The sequence below is a fragment of the Protopterus annectens genome, chromosome 16.part0 (genome assembly GCF_019279795.1).
Source record: "Protopterus annectens isolate FY-2018-M chromosome 16.part0, PAN1.0, whole genome shotgun sequence".
Classification (NCBI taxonomy): Eukaryota; Metazoa; Chordata; order Ceratodontiformes; family Protopteridae; genus Protopterus; species Protopterus annectens.
In genome coordinates this window covers 612,093,489-612,108,588 of record NC_056750.1, presented here as the reverse complement: position 1 = coordinate 612,108,588, position 15,100 = coordinate 612,093,489, and the positions used below count along the sequence as shown (strand labels likewise).

Genomic DNA, 15,100 nt, shown 5'->3' with positions numbered 1-15,100 from the left:
CCCCTAACCGGGAAAAGCCGAAAGACACAAACACAAACAAACAAATTTTATTTTTTATTTATTTTCCATTTGTTTACCAGGTTAGTCCAACTGGACACAAGGTGACCATTTTCAGCGGAGGCTCTGGGAGAAAAGCTCCTGATACATAGTAAACAATTATAAAAAATAATAAAAATAAATTATACAAATATAGCTATTTTGTACAAAGGGCATAGAAAATATAAAAGTAGTAAAATCAGAGTTTTACAATTGATGCAGCATACAGTGGTTACAATATTGAGAAACAATTAAACAAAAGAATATACAACAGATATACAATTGCTTGAACATGAATTCAAAAAGAAGTTTCCATAGACAAACAGGGTCATAAACTAGAAATCATAACTATATTGATATGATTTATATTGCATTTATCTTGTTTTAATGATAGTATATGTGTATTATTGTAGGTGTCATATGTGCACGAATAGTTGTATTAATCTATGCGTTTACAGGATATTGACAAAGTACTGGGTCACATCAGAGGCTTGGGAGGTCATTGTTAAGAAATTGAGAACTGTTGTAAAGCTTGGCATTGAATACCATAAGTGTCAGGTTATGCTATAAGAGAATAACTATGTAAAGATAACCATGTCAGCAGCCAGAATGCATTATAAACTGAATGTTTTACTGTGCAAATTAAGAAATGGATAGACTGGCCCAAACTGTGGACTGATATGTGTGCTTTTTATTTATTGCTGGGGAAATGCTATTCAGAAGCGAAGAGACATATAAGGGAACAATTTTAGTGGCACACCAGGCTTTCAAATCTGATTTAATGGCTTGTTGGTCTAGGGGTATGATTCTCATTTTGGGTGCGAGAGGTCCTGGGTTCAAATCCCGGACAAGCCCTGGGATTTTAACTGAATCGTACAATTTAGGATAAAGATATTTCTCTTTGAAAGAGGAGCTGAGTAAATTTAAGAGGTTGATATCTAAGCTAAAGCTCTTTCTCTGTGAAAGCACTGCTGAGAGAATTCTCATACAACTCAGCAAGCTCCTCGTGGTGCCCTGAAGAGTCCTACAAGTGTCCGAGAGACAAAAGAGAGACTTTGGACTAGATTAAGTATTGTTTTTGCTTGTCATTTCAATGAAATGTTGATCCCGCCTAAAACGCGGCTTTTCAGTGCTTCTGTGGATCCCTAGTGATATCTGCATTGCTTATTGTACTTATTTCTTTGTTGCACTTGAAAAAAGTTACTGTTTGTCGTTTTGGATTTAAGTTACCTGTAACACAGTCGCAGGCTACACACTCAAATGTGCTAGCCTCCTCTGTGTATTTAAAGTAATTTAAGCTCTGCATTTCTGTTGTTTCTGAAAAAAAAAAACACAAAAAACTCCTTGTTTTCCCACCTTTCTGAACTAGTCTAGTCCAGTTTTCAGGCTTTGCTGAATCCAGGACTGTGGTAAAGGTTCCTGTGTTGCCCATATCATACTTGGATAATTAGGTGGCTTCCTTGTTCACTGTGAGAGAGGGAACTCTGAGCAGCCTATCTGTCCCTCTAGGAGTGGTCCCAGCCCAGCAACTTGTAGCTCATTGACCATTTTGGGTTAATTTCTATCCTTTTGATCTCCCTGGTATAAAAAACACTTAGTGCGGTTTTGCGCTTGTATACAGCTCAGCAAGCTCCTCGTGGTGCCCTGCAGAGTCCTACAAGTGGCCGAGAGACAAAAGAGAGACTTTGGACTCGATTAAGTATTGTTTTTGCTTGTTGTTAACCTGAAACGCTGATCCCTCCTAAAACGCGGCTTTTCAGTGCTTCTGTGGATCCCTAGTGATATCTGCATTGCTTACTGTACTTATTTCTTTGTTGCACTTGAAAAAATTACTGTTTGTCGTTTTTGCATTTAAGTTACCTGTAACACAGTCGCAGGCTACACACTCAAGTGCGCTAGCATCCTCTGTGTAGTTAAAGTAATTTAAGCTCTGCATTTCTATTGTTTCTGAAAAAAAAACACAAAAAAACTCCTTGTTTTCCCGCATTTCTGAACTAGTCTAGTCCAGTTTTCAGGCTTTGCTGACTCCAGGACTGTGGTAAAGGTTTCTGTGTTGTCCATATCATACTTGGATAATTAGGTGGCTTCCTTGTTCACTGTGAGAGAGGGAACTCTGAGCAGCCTATCTGTCCCTGTAGGAGTGGTCCCAGCCCAGCAACTTGTAGCTCATTGGCCATTTTGGGCTAATTTCTATCCTTTTGATCTCCCTGGTATAAAAAAACGCTTAGCGCAGTTTTGCACGGGTTTGTGCACCACACAGCGCTGTTTAGCTGAGGTTAAACTATTCCAGGCTCCACGAAGTCTGCACTTCAGTTTTTCCCTTGAAACTTGATACACTTCAACCCAGCACTATAAATAAGGCATTTTAAGACTGGCACTTACTAAAACTCACTAAAACTAACACTAGCTTACAGCTGGCACTTCAGCCCTATACTCAGAAAGTATAAGGCTCTTTACTCATCCAATCAGCAATACAGTCCAAACCATCTATTCAGGCATGTTCAAGGGACAGCTTCAGGTGTACTCTCCGGTCCAGCTGGTGAATCTGGGCATCCTGAGGCAATGTTACAATTGTCTCATGTACACAGACAACCCCCTCCTCCTCCTCCCAACCAACACAAACATATGTGAGAGATGCAGCTACACAGCCAAGCTGGAGGCTAAGCTCTCTCAACCCATGACTGGATCATCCAGTCACAAGGAGAAGGGCAACTCTAGCACCACATTACCAGACTCACATAGACCAGCCATAGCTGCACCAGCAAACAACTCTCAGAAACACACAAAAACATACTCGGAGGCTCTAAATAAGAACCTGCCTAAACAACAGAGACCTCCTAAGCATACACCCAAGCAACCCCCACCCCACAACAGAAACCAGGTAGCACATATGTCACAACGTCAGTGTGCCAAGCAAAAACAGCCCCTAAGGCTAAATAACACACCTAACACACAAGTAATCGGTGATTCTATCATCAGGCACACAGACATCCCACTCACTAGACTGAACAAGGAGAAGGTTACCGTAAGCTGCCTGTCGGGTGCCAGAATCCACCACATAACACATGCACTCAGGTCACTCCACAACAAGTACAGATATGACTCTGTCATTATACATGTTGGCGTAAATGACCTGAGACATACCTCCCTGGACTACATGAAAAGAAACATTGAGGAACTCTCTGACCATGTAGCCCAGGCTGTTTGTTGCACTGACTATGACTCTGAGTAGCATCCTGCCCTCACCCAAAATTATGCCAGCATACGAAGAAAAAATGATCAGTTTTAACAATTGGTTAAACAACTGGTGTCATTCAAAGGGGATCCAGTACTTGTCAGCCTGGGACGACATGCTTGACAAGCCATGTTGCTTCGCCAGAGACAGCTTGCACCTGTCGCTGCTGGGCTTTTGAATACCGGCCATGACTCTTGCCGCCCCAATACTGCCTTTTTTAGGCAAGGCTCAAAAGACAAACCCGCCTCCATAAACAACAATAATAAACAAAAACTGAGGGTAGTGCTGCTCAACGCCAGAAGTCTAAACCTCAAAATGCACGCACTCGAGGCTCTCCTTAGTATGGAAGAAATCGACATATGTGCAGTGACAGAAACCTGGTTCAAGGCTCCAGAGAGCAACCCAGCACTACCAGGCTATACCTCCTGCCATACCTTTAGGTCCCAAAACCAGGACTGGAACACAAAAGGAGGGTGTGTGTCCATATTCATCAAGAACACCCACACCTCCAGGCTAGTAGCACAGCACGCGGAATCTGAGACCATCCAAGTGCAATTAAGAGCAGGTAAACTGACTGTTCAATTTATAGCTTGCTACAGATCTCCCACCTTGTCTCAGGACCCTCACGCAGTATTCCTGAGAACATTAGAAAGTATGAAGATTCTACCCAACACCATGCTACTGGGTGACTTCAACTATCCAAACATTGACTGGGAAAACTACTCAAGCTCAAACGCCCTAGCTCAATGCTTCCTTGAGTTTATAAACTCAAATGCCCTGGAACAGCTGGTCACCACTCCCACAAGAGGTGACAACATACTGGACCTGGTCATCACCAACATGGGGAACCTATGTTCCACACCTGAGGTAAACTCATCATTGGTAAGATCAGATCACAAACTAATCACAATGGACATCCACATCCCGACCTCCCCCCCTCCCACAGTCAAGGAATTCAAGGTAAAACCTTCTCTAAAGCCAACTTCACACTCCTCAAGACCGAGGTGGGAAGTTTCAAAGCTCCCAATCAAATGGAAAATGATGACCCATCGGCAGAATCCTTTACAAGCGCATTCTATGAACATCTTCAAGAATGCATGGACCGAGCCATCCCAAGTAAAACCAAGACCAACTCCTCAAAAAAGAGGAAGCCAGTCTGGTGGACCCCGGCCATAAATAAACTTTACAGCAGAAGGAGGAAACTCCTGCAAGATAGAACAAACTCCCAAAATAAGAAGGCATCTCTGATTAACATCAGTAAAAAACTGTGCTCCCTCATTAAATCATCCAACGCCGACTTCGAAAGAAATATAGCCAATGACTCTAAGGATAACCACAAGACCTTCTTTAAATATGTCAAGAGTCTAGGGGCAAACTCTCAGATATGCTCCGAGCTAGTGCATAATGGCCATAAATACACTGAACCAACCGACATTGCCAACATCCTGGCTGACAAGTTCAGTGCAAACTTCATCCCCCCCTCTCCACCAAAGGGGCTAGCACCCATCCCAGTAGAATGTGGCACTCCAGATATCTTAGACACACAAGTAAAGACAGCCCTTGCACAGTCCAAAAACACAGCATCATTGGGACTAGATGGTATTCCAGGTTGTGTCTTACACGAGCTTCAGAATGAACTAACCCCCCATCTCAAAACACTATTCAAACTCAGCCTCTCTACAGGCTATGTACCCAAAGAATGGCGTACAGCAACAGTTGTACCACTCCACAAAGGTGATGCCACAACTGACCACGGGAACTATCGCCCTATAAGCTTGTCTAGCTTGGTCTGCAAAGCCATGGAATGCATTGTCATGAAGCCCATTAACAGGGACATTGGGAACCTCCAGACACTGGACCCCACCCAGTTTGGTTTTGGTAAAGGCAGATCTTGCCACCTGAACTTGGTCGACTTCTTCGAAACAGTCACCAAGGCCATAGATAAAAAGAAGGTGGTCCACACAGCATATCTGGACCTCGCTAAGGCATTCGACACCATCCCACATTCAGGAATCATAGACAAACTCACCAGCTTAAATATCAACCCCCATGTCATGAGATGGGTTGCCAATTGGCTCTCAGACAGAACCCACATGGTAAGAGTGGCAGGCGCCATGTCTGACTCTAAACCAGTCACAAGTGGAGTTCCACAGGGGTCCTGGGACCCCTCCTGTTTGGTATATATTTCTCCAAAGTACAGGCAAATGCAGAGGGACTGTGGCTAACCAAGTTCGCAGATGACTGTAAATTGGGTGCAATAATTGACTCTCCGGCTGACACAGACATCCTGCAAAAGGGTCTCTCAGAGACAAACAACTGGTGTCAAAGTCACGGCCTCAAGCTAAATGCCAAAAAATGCATAGTAATCCCATTTGGGAAAAACAAAGTACCTACAAACTACCACATAGATGGGAATCCACGAAGTACAAAAGAAGTAATTAGGGACCTGGGTACCCAAGTAGATAGCATGCTCTCCTTTGAGAACCACATAGCCAAAATGGTCAGGAAATCCTTCTATGTGGCACACCTGATCACAAAGGGTTTCTCATCCAGATCTAAGGAGGTGATTGTGCCCCTTTACTCCTCACTCATTAGGCCCATAATAGAGTACAATGCCCCATTTGGGATGTACCTCACTAGACACCTGCAACAACTAGAAAGACCACAGAAGTACCTTACTAAGAGGATTAAGGGCCTTAAACAATTACCCTATGAAGCATGACTAAAAAAGCTCCAGCTCTTCTCAGTCGCTTACCGTCTGCTCAGAGGTGACCTATGCCTGACCTATAGGGCCATGTCAAACCCTGAACTAATGGACATGCTTCACCTCAAAAAAATTAGATCCCTCAGAACCACTCATTCTAGTGACTTGAACCTATAAACAAGACATACTGGAGGGATAGATTCCTGTCCCAGTGACTCCCCTCACTCTGGAATAGAATCCCAATCCATATTCGACAGAGCTCCTTTCTGACCCTCTTCAAGAGAAATCTTGATTAATGGATGGGTAATCATAAGTTCTACCCTGGGATCACTTCAAGAGCCCTGTTAGACAGAGGCCCAGGTTACTAATCTAATGGGGAGGCGAAAACCATCACTCTGTGGCTAGGCTTATAAATGTCCCTGGGCAGATAGCCTAGTACTTACCTATGAACCTATGAAATAGTTGAATCTACCCAAGCTGGAAATGTGAGACTGCAGCCCACTGAAGGAGGGGAGATGGGGGGGGAGTAACTTGGCCAGGAACTGAAACTTGCAAAACTGCTCCTTGTGAAAAGTCGTTTTTATCTCAGTAATTTGTAGACACTTTTGCAAGTTTCTTTCCAAGAATGTGTACTACATCAATAGGAACAACATTTGCAAAACTCAGCACATACCAGTCAATGGCACATGAGCTACAGACTCTCAAACTTGGCATTTTTTTCAGGTGGTCCATTCTAAGTGAATGGAAGTCTAGTCTGACAACAAATGGTAGGGCTATTTGTTCTCACAGTCTGTGCATTGAGACAGATTAAGCTTTCCAAAGGAATCACAATGTCTGCCCCCATGAGGCCAGATGAGAGTAAAAAAAATAATAAAATTAGGAATGAGTACTTATTTTGCTGCAGGCAGCTTTAAGAGGTGCAGTAAATCATGGCAAAATAAAAAATATATGTTATTTCATTGTTTGCCCATGGTGGTCCTTTAAGTGCACACAGAGATCACAGTAAGTCTGGGGCTGATTGCTCCCTTGCTCACCAGGTCCCCAATAAGACTGTCCACTGGCACAGCTATAGGGTCCAGGTCTCAGCCTAGCCGGGCAAGCTAAAACCTCCAGTACCCTCTCTGTCCAACCAGTGCTTCGTGTCCCTGCCAACTAGCTGACACAACACACACACACTTTGAGATAAGTATTTATACAACTTCACAGACACTCCTGGGAAAGGCTAACACAGATTCTCCAGCTGTGCCCCTTTACCCAGACCATGCGGTAGTAATCCCTGACACCACCCAGCTAATAATATCAGCTACTAAAAGGCCCTTAAAAGGGTGTCCAATTATTACTGTGCAATATTATAATCCAATGGTAGTATGACTAACAGTCAAGGCTTACTTTAGAGTGGGCTATTACAATAACCTTTATAAATATGCAATGTACTCTAGAGCTTATCTCTATACAAACCAGTCACAGGTAAAAGGTTTAAAAAATATTTAATAATAAATAATTAAAACACAAGACAAAACTATTACACCACAGAGATATCTAAGAGTTCAGAGATCACACAGAAACATAAAATAATACAGTAGGACAGGTCTTATTTCAAAGAAAAATACTGAATGAATCTTTACTAGCGTTAACTATTCCTAGAAGAAATCACAGTGCTAAAAACTTACATGTGAGCATAAGGCAGAGTGATGATAAGTTGGATATCAAGATCAAAATGTCCCCAGTCTCTTGTGAGAAATAGTATTTCAACATGACTAACAAAGATGTCTCTAAGGCCCTCCCAAATTACATCATTTTTGACACTTAGGTTTTCCCCGTATTCATATTGCATCATCTTAACACCTGGTCTGAGTTCTCAGGCCACAAACTGCATTATTTAGCAATCTAACACCTGCTCAGAAACTTACAACAATACAAGGCATTTCACATATACACTCTAGCAGAAACTAGAGCAATAAAGCACCTTCCATATGTAAATTCTGGTCATAAACTTTAGCCTTAAAACAATGGGCATGAAACCTTCATCCAGACGCACTGGAGCTGAATTCTAATATGAAAGGGTTACAACATGTTTCACTGGGCCAGTAGAGTCCAATGTTGTCACATATTTTGCAGTCCCACATTTCACAGTGTTCTTTTACACTCAAGAAAACATGCTTGTATTTTACATTTATTTACAAATGCCAGAATTATATATCAAATTCTATTTGACTAGGCTGGCAGCCTTTGCCCATCTCTCTCCAATTGTCACAATATATATATATATATATATATATATATATATATTTATTTATTTTGGGGTCTATATTATGCGATCTAAAAGCATGTTCATCGAACACATTTTCATCGACCACTATACAGTGAAAACAATAAACCCCTAATGGCCACATCAGCAAATTTTTTCCCAGAGGAAAAAATAGCTTGGCCAAACAAAAACAGAACCAATTTTCAAACCCTACAAAGTGGGGGGCTTTGCCCCCCAGAACCCCCTAACTAAATATACCAACTCCGAGATCGCACTGCAGTGGGGAAAAGGGCAAATCCCTGATGACAGCCAAGCATTTTTTTACCCTGGGAAAAAATTCACTGAATTGGCCGTTCGGAGTTTAGTGTTTTCACTGTATAGTGGTCGATGAAAACGTGTTAGATGAACACGATTTTCGATGACATAATACAGATCCATTTTTTTTTTCTGTTTCCCAAAATGATGTGAGAAAACTGTTTGGTTAAATGTCCTACTTAGAGTTACAGAGGAGTCAAAATGTAGAAAATGGTAATTAAAGACTCTGTGAGGCAGAATGAACATCATTAGTAGTTGATAACAGTAACTGTTTTTTTTTAAACTTTTAGTACAACCTGTACAACAATATAAGCAGCATAAGAAAATACATGACAGCAAATGTTAAAACTCTGGCAGTACCAAAAGCATGTTTAGTATAAATTAAACAAGGTGTATTCGTTTTACAATCATGCTGTTCTTTCACTTTATTATGTTTTGTGCTGCAGTCTACACTTTTGAAACGATGGAGAGCTTTGATATCAATTATAAGTGTAAAGATACACACTGGACGGTTAGATGAATAGAGATATAACAGATGCATAGTTAGCATATCAAATAGCAATACCACCTGATAGAAATATTATATTGTTCATCAGTTTTTGGCAATAATCATATGTTTTCATCCTTTTCATGTTGATGTTATTATTAATAAATTCATTTCTCCCAGACGCAAATATAAGGGCAACTTTACTTTAAGTGATCACAGTCTGCTGTATGGGCTGGGATTTATAGTCAAGTTGCCTAGCATGTTACGTTACAAGTGCAGTTTTGCATACTTTGCAAGGGCTTCCCAAATTCATAGCTAGTGCAATACTCAATAGCACATGCCTTCACTACTGAACAGTGAGAGCTTAAGGTGTCACATGTAAATGTAGCAATCTGAGGGCACAGTCTATTTAAATTAGGCCATGTGTTTCCTGTTGCACTGCCTTGCGCAGAAAACTTATGTAGTATGGTGATTCATAGACATTCATCCTATGCAAAGTCCATGCAGGATGATGCACAAAATGCATAGCAGCATATATTTAAGAACAGCATTACTTATTCCTATGGGGGGAAATCTGTAGACGGTGAAATAGAGCAGCTTCACTCTCCCAGACTGCCATTCCACATAAAGACTGTGTATATGCAAATGTTACTGTGTGTGTGTGTGTGTGTGTGTGTGTGTGTGTGTGTGTGTGTGTGTGTGTGTGTGTGTGTGTGTGTGTGTGTGTGTGTGTGTGTTGCATGAGGGTTGCCTGCCAATGGTAAGAATGGGAAGATCATGGATGCACTAGACTTCTGTAAGTCTGTAAGCATATATATGTCTGTATGTTTGTGTACCTTTCATGTGTGAGTGCCTGAGTGTCTGTGCTCTTATGAGTGTCTGTACTCTTCATCATCTGACAGGGAAGGCAGAACAGAGAAGTGCAACAAACTATCAGGTAGATACTGTTGTACGTATATTTTGGAGGTTCTTGTCTGTGTGTCATTGTATGTGCATATGCGCGCGCGCGTGTGTGTGTGTGTGTGTGTGTGTGTGTGTGTGTGTGTGTGTGTGTGTGTGTGTGTGTATATACACATCTCTTTGGAAGGGTGTCTTTGTGTATTAGCTGCTTAATTTAGCCTGGCTAATACCTAGTACTTCACTACATAACCCTGTCTGGTTAAAATTTAGTACTGCATTACATGAGTAATAAATACCTGTGGTATATTATGCTTGATATATATGTCATTTGAACAAAATAGCCAGCGTTCATATACCTTAATATTCATCCCTTTTATTCTATTCTGCCTGGAGAATCCCCATGCACGTTCTGTTTTACACAGGAAGAAAAAACCTGCTGTTTAATTTGCCAGACATGAGATGTGACTAGTGTTCATTTATTCAAGGAAGGAGATCCCAGTAGACAGCTTGATACATCAGCATTTATTTATTTATTGGTCTTTGTCTACCAGGAAAGTCCCACTGGATGAAAATCCCATTTTCAGTAGGGGTCCAGTGAGAAAAGTTCCACTGAATTATAATATGAGATACAGATGAATAAAACAAATTATTTGCAAAGGTTCATTACAGAAATGGTTATTTAGGCATCTGTAGAAAGAGGTTCTAAATCACTGGTATCATTATGCAATAATGATAAATCAGGAACAATAAAACATATAGCAGGCAAACAGCTTACTCATCAGGGTTAGCAACATATGAAATATACCTGACATTCGATATTACTTATAAGAGAAGGGAAAATATTTGCAGTAAAATAAACAGATATTTGCAGATGAGTTTAGTAATGTGAAATGCTACTTGGAGGAAGAGCCAGAAAAGGGAGAAAGACTTTGGGTGGCTGTGAGTCAGTGTAGCGGAAGAAGAATGTAAGGATGTAACACTATTTGTTTACAGTTGGTGTTAGGAGTGGGAAATTTTAGAGGATAACTTTAAACAACAGACCCAATAGATTTAGAACTATAATATTTACGGAGATATATATATATTTTTCTCACAGCAGTAATTAATTCATAATTAATTGATTAATTAATAGCAATAATAATTAATAATAATAAATAATTAATTAATTCATAATACATTTCAAGACTGTCTATATCAGCATTACCTTTGGAGAAAGAGGGGAGAAAGGTATGACAATATCTATTCCTGCCTTATTCTCAGACAGAAGCTGAATAACATCACAACAAACTGTGTAGGCCTGGCAACTACAGTTCTTGGAATGTGTATGACATCATAGCAATCTCTGCAGGTATGGTAACTACATGTCTTGGAATGTGTATGACATCAGAGCAAACTGTGCAGGGCTGGTAACTACATGTCTAGGAATATAACCAGAATTTTTTTGCTGCTTATAGAAAGTAAACTTGAATTTCTCATCCAGTATTTACTTGCAAAAGAGCTATAAAACAGTTTTCTTGTTACCGTTTTAGTTAGCCTCAAAAGGCCATGGGCTCATTCCACTCTGTAAATCACTATTTAGGCTCCTTAGACTAGCATTTCATCCTTTACGTAATCTGCTTACATTAAATCAAGTGGTGCTTCATTCTGCGACAGGTATATAGCATTAAATAGGATAATGCTGAGCTTTAGGGGTTAACGGCATGTGCTACATAGTGCTCCTAGAAGCAGTCTGAATAACTACCTAATGGAGCACTGGAGGACATCCAGAAAGCATGTGTTGTTTATGCAATATTCTGATAAACATCTTAAATGACACAGCATCAGCTGTAAAGAAATGCATTTTCAAAAATGACCAAATATAAAGAAATGCAATTTACAGTTAGAAATATGTTCCCGCTGCAACCAACACAAATTTTCTCATTGCAAGGCATGAATAAGAAAACTGAAAGTTTTTGGATCCAGAAATAATTTACTCCTCACTGTTATATATCAGGTTTCCTAGGAAAGTACAACTTGTTCTCACTGACAAGGGGTTTAAATTAAAAAATGTGAGGCATCTTACTTCTATCAGGTATGGATAAATCATTCACAGTGGAATATTTCACTCAGGCAAAAATACTAGTTATAGTAGTATACACAACTTATCTTTGTCTATCAGTGTTATACAATATTCTTCCAATAGATAAATCAAACAATGGTTTGTTTAAAGGATTTATAAAACATGATTAAAAACGAACAAAAAAACATTTCTTCCATTAAATTTATTTCTTTTCCATGGTATAATTTTCGACTTTCTTTATGGTTAACTACTTCAGTGAATAGACAGTTAAAAAGTAGACGGTCTTGGAATTTTGGTTTCAAAAAACAATGACACTGCAAGTAGACTTGTTTAAAAAATGTTGCAAAAATCAGTTCAAATGATGGTCATTACAGCAAAGACTAGAATTAATTTTTTGCCACAACATTTTGCTAACATACAAAATGCTACATCTGGTAAGTTGCCACTTTGGAAAAGCTTGGCAAATATTTTAGATGATTTAATTTATATAGTATTTGTACTACATTATAAAACCACAAAAAGAAGAAGCGACCAGGAAATCTTCACCGTTTATTAAAACAGAAATCTTCAAATCACTGCTCTAGCTCCTCGGATTATACAAGCCTTTAACAGAGTATAACTTATTCAAAAACCATTTCATTAAATACTTTTTACCAAGCATCAACTAATCAATTAACCTCAATTACTTAATTTGTAAAATATTTAAAGCAGTATTTTTTTAAAAAAACAAGTTCACAAAAAAATCTCCAATTACATTCTTGATTAAGTCCTGCTGGACTTAAAGTATTATATTTTAAAATAAATGTTAATTCTTTTTCCCTTAACATTTTTTTTAACATCTGTTGTACTAGAATGTATCTTTTCAATGCATTCTAAAATAGTTACTTGTAATCCACCAAAATCTCCCCCATGTTTTTTCAAGAAAATGCAATGCAACTGGGCTAAATTGACTGCCCTTTTTAATATCACGAATGTGCTCTTTTACCCTAGTTGCTAAATTTATTTTGCTTTCTCCAGTGTAATATTTGTTAAATGGACATCTCAAACAATAAATTATTCATTCACCATTACAACTATGTAAACCTCTTTCCTGAAATTTTATCCCATTCACTCTTGTGAAAGTCTTTTTAACAAAAGGACAGATACTACATTTACCACATGGAAAGGTTCCTTGTAAAACCATATCTCCACATCTAATATTTTCCGGTAGTTGAAATTTTCCATGTACTAGAAAATCCTTCAAGTTCCAACCTCTAGTGTATGAAAATATCACTTTCTTGTTATAAATGTGTGTTAACCGCTTATCTTTTTTCTAATAAATCCCATCCATATTTTATTCCTTCCTTAAACTTTTCACTAAAAAGAGTATATTTTGTCACAAAAAAATACATTTTCCTTTAAATTCATACTATTCTGATTTTCTCTCTCATTCTCTCTATTACAAATTGCTTTTTGCCCATGTCTTTTTAAACTTACTTTATTTATGGCTTGTTGAATCTTTTCAGCATGATATCCTCTATTTATAAACATTTCTGCAGTTTTTTGCATTTCTTCTTCCACATCTTTTGAATCACTACACATTCTATTTATCCTTAACATTTCTCCAAATGGTATTGCCTCCATTATATGTCCTGGACGGCAACTCTCTCCATGTAATAAATACTCACTTTCTTCAAATTTTCTATATATTTTAGTTCTAATACTACCATCCTTTCTACCTTCTATAGTTAAATGCAAAAAATTCACATTATGTCCTAGTTGTATACCATCAAATTTTATCCCAAATCTGTTATTATGAAGATCCTTTATAAATTCTGGGACAAGTTTAGATCCCCCTTTAAACACAAATGTTAAATTGTCAGTGTATCTGTATTATCTCTCCACATATACATTAAAAAATGTGCTGTTATAAATATATAAATTCTCAAACAATCCCATGAACAGGTTCGCGTACATGGGGCAAAAGCTGCCCCCATCGCCGTCCCCTGTAACTGTCTATATATTTCTCCATTGAATTCAAAAATATTGTTCTCCAAACAAAAATGGACTAGTTCTATCATATAATGTGTTCTAGGACTATCACCCAGAAAATGAAGAACTGCTTCCAGTCCATACTGATGTTTGATGCTTGTATATAAGCTAATACATCCATTACTAAAAAATATTTCTCTTTATTCCAGCTAATTTATTTTATTTTTTCTTTGAAATCCACTGCATTTTTAATATATGAAGGCAAAGTTATGGCTTTTGGCATGAAGCACTGATGTAATAAACAAGAGATGTTATGTATAAAATATGCACACACAGACACTATTGGTCTGCCTAGAGGGTTTTCCACGTCTTTATGAATTTTAGGCATACAATAAAATTTAGCCATTTGACTTCCTTTACTTGTAAATTTATAATTTATATCATCATCACAAAGGTAATATAATCTAACACCCTTCTTTAATAATTTCTCGTACTCCTGGATTGCTTCATGATATTGTTCTATATTAATTATAAATATCCTTATTATTAAGATGCACATAGCACATTTTTAGATATTATGTGTAATGCTGTATCACTAACTTGCCCCCCCTTTTCCGCTGGTTTAATTACTATGTCCCTTCTCTTAATTAAACTATTCAAGCTTTCCCATTCTTCCTTTGTAAGATTATACCTAATATTCTTCTTTTTTATAAATTTATTATATTCCTTCTCTGTAGTATAATTCATGAATGTTAAATACTGTTGCAAAGTTTCATTGTTAAACAGAGGTAGTTACTTTCACGTGCTATCATTTCAGTATTCAACTTGCAATATGCATTTATAATAAGATCTGAGTCACAAGAAAGAAAACTACTGTTACTATTATCAGTGTTGTCACTAAAAACATTTAAATCATATTCATTCAATTCATTTTTAAACTGATAAATTAAATATAACTTACGCACAAACTTGAAAATTTCAATTTTCATTTCATATAATCTAGGTAAAACTGTTGGAACAAATCTGAGTCCCTTATTTAACACTTTTAAGTTCATTTCCGATAGTGTAACTTTAGATAGATTCACAACATAAATTGAATTTAAAGTCCCACTAAAACATACACTTTCAGTTCCATTTTCCTCGTT

General features: G+C 38.3%; 1 non-coding gene across 1 annotated transcript; it reads left to right on the top strand.

Moving 5' to 3' along the window:
- The first annotated feature begins 819 nt into the window (after nt 1–819).
- On the top strand, nt 820–891 carry TRNAP-UGG. The gene has a single exon. It is a non-coding gene; the product is annotated as a tRNA-Pro (tRNA).
- Nucleotides 892–15,100: the final 14,209 nt, after the last annotated feature.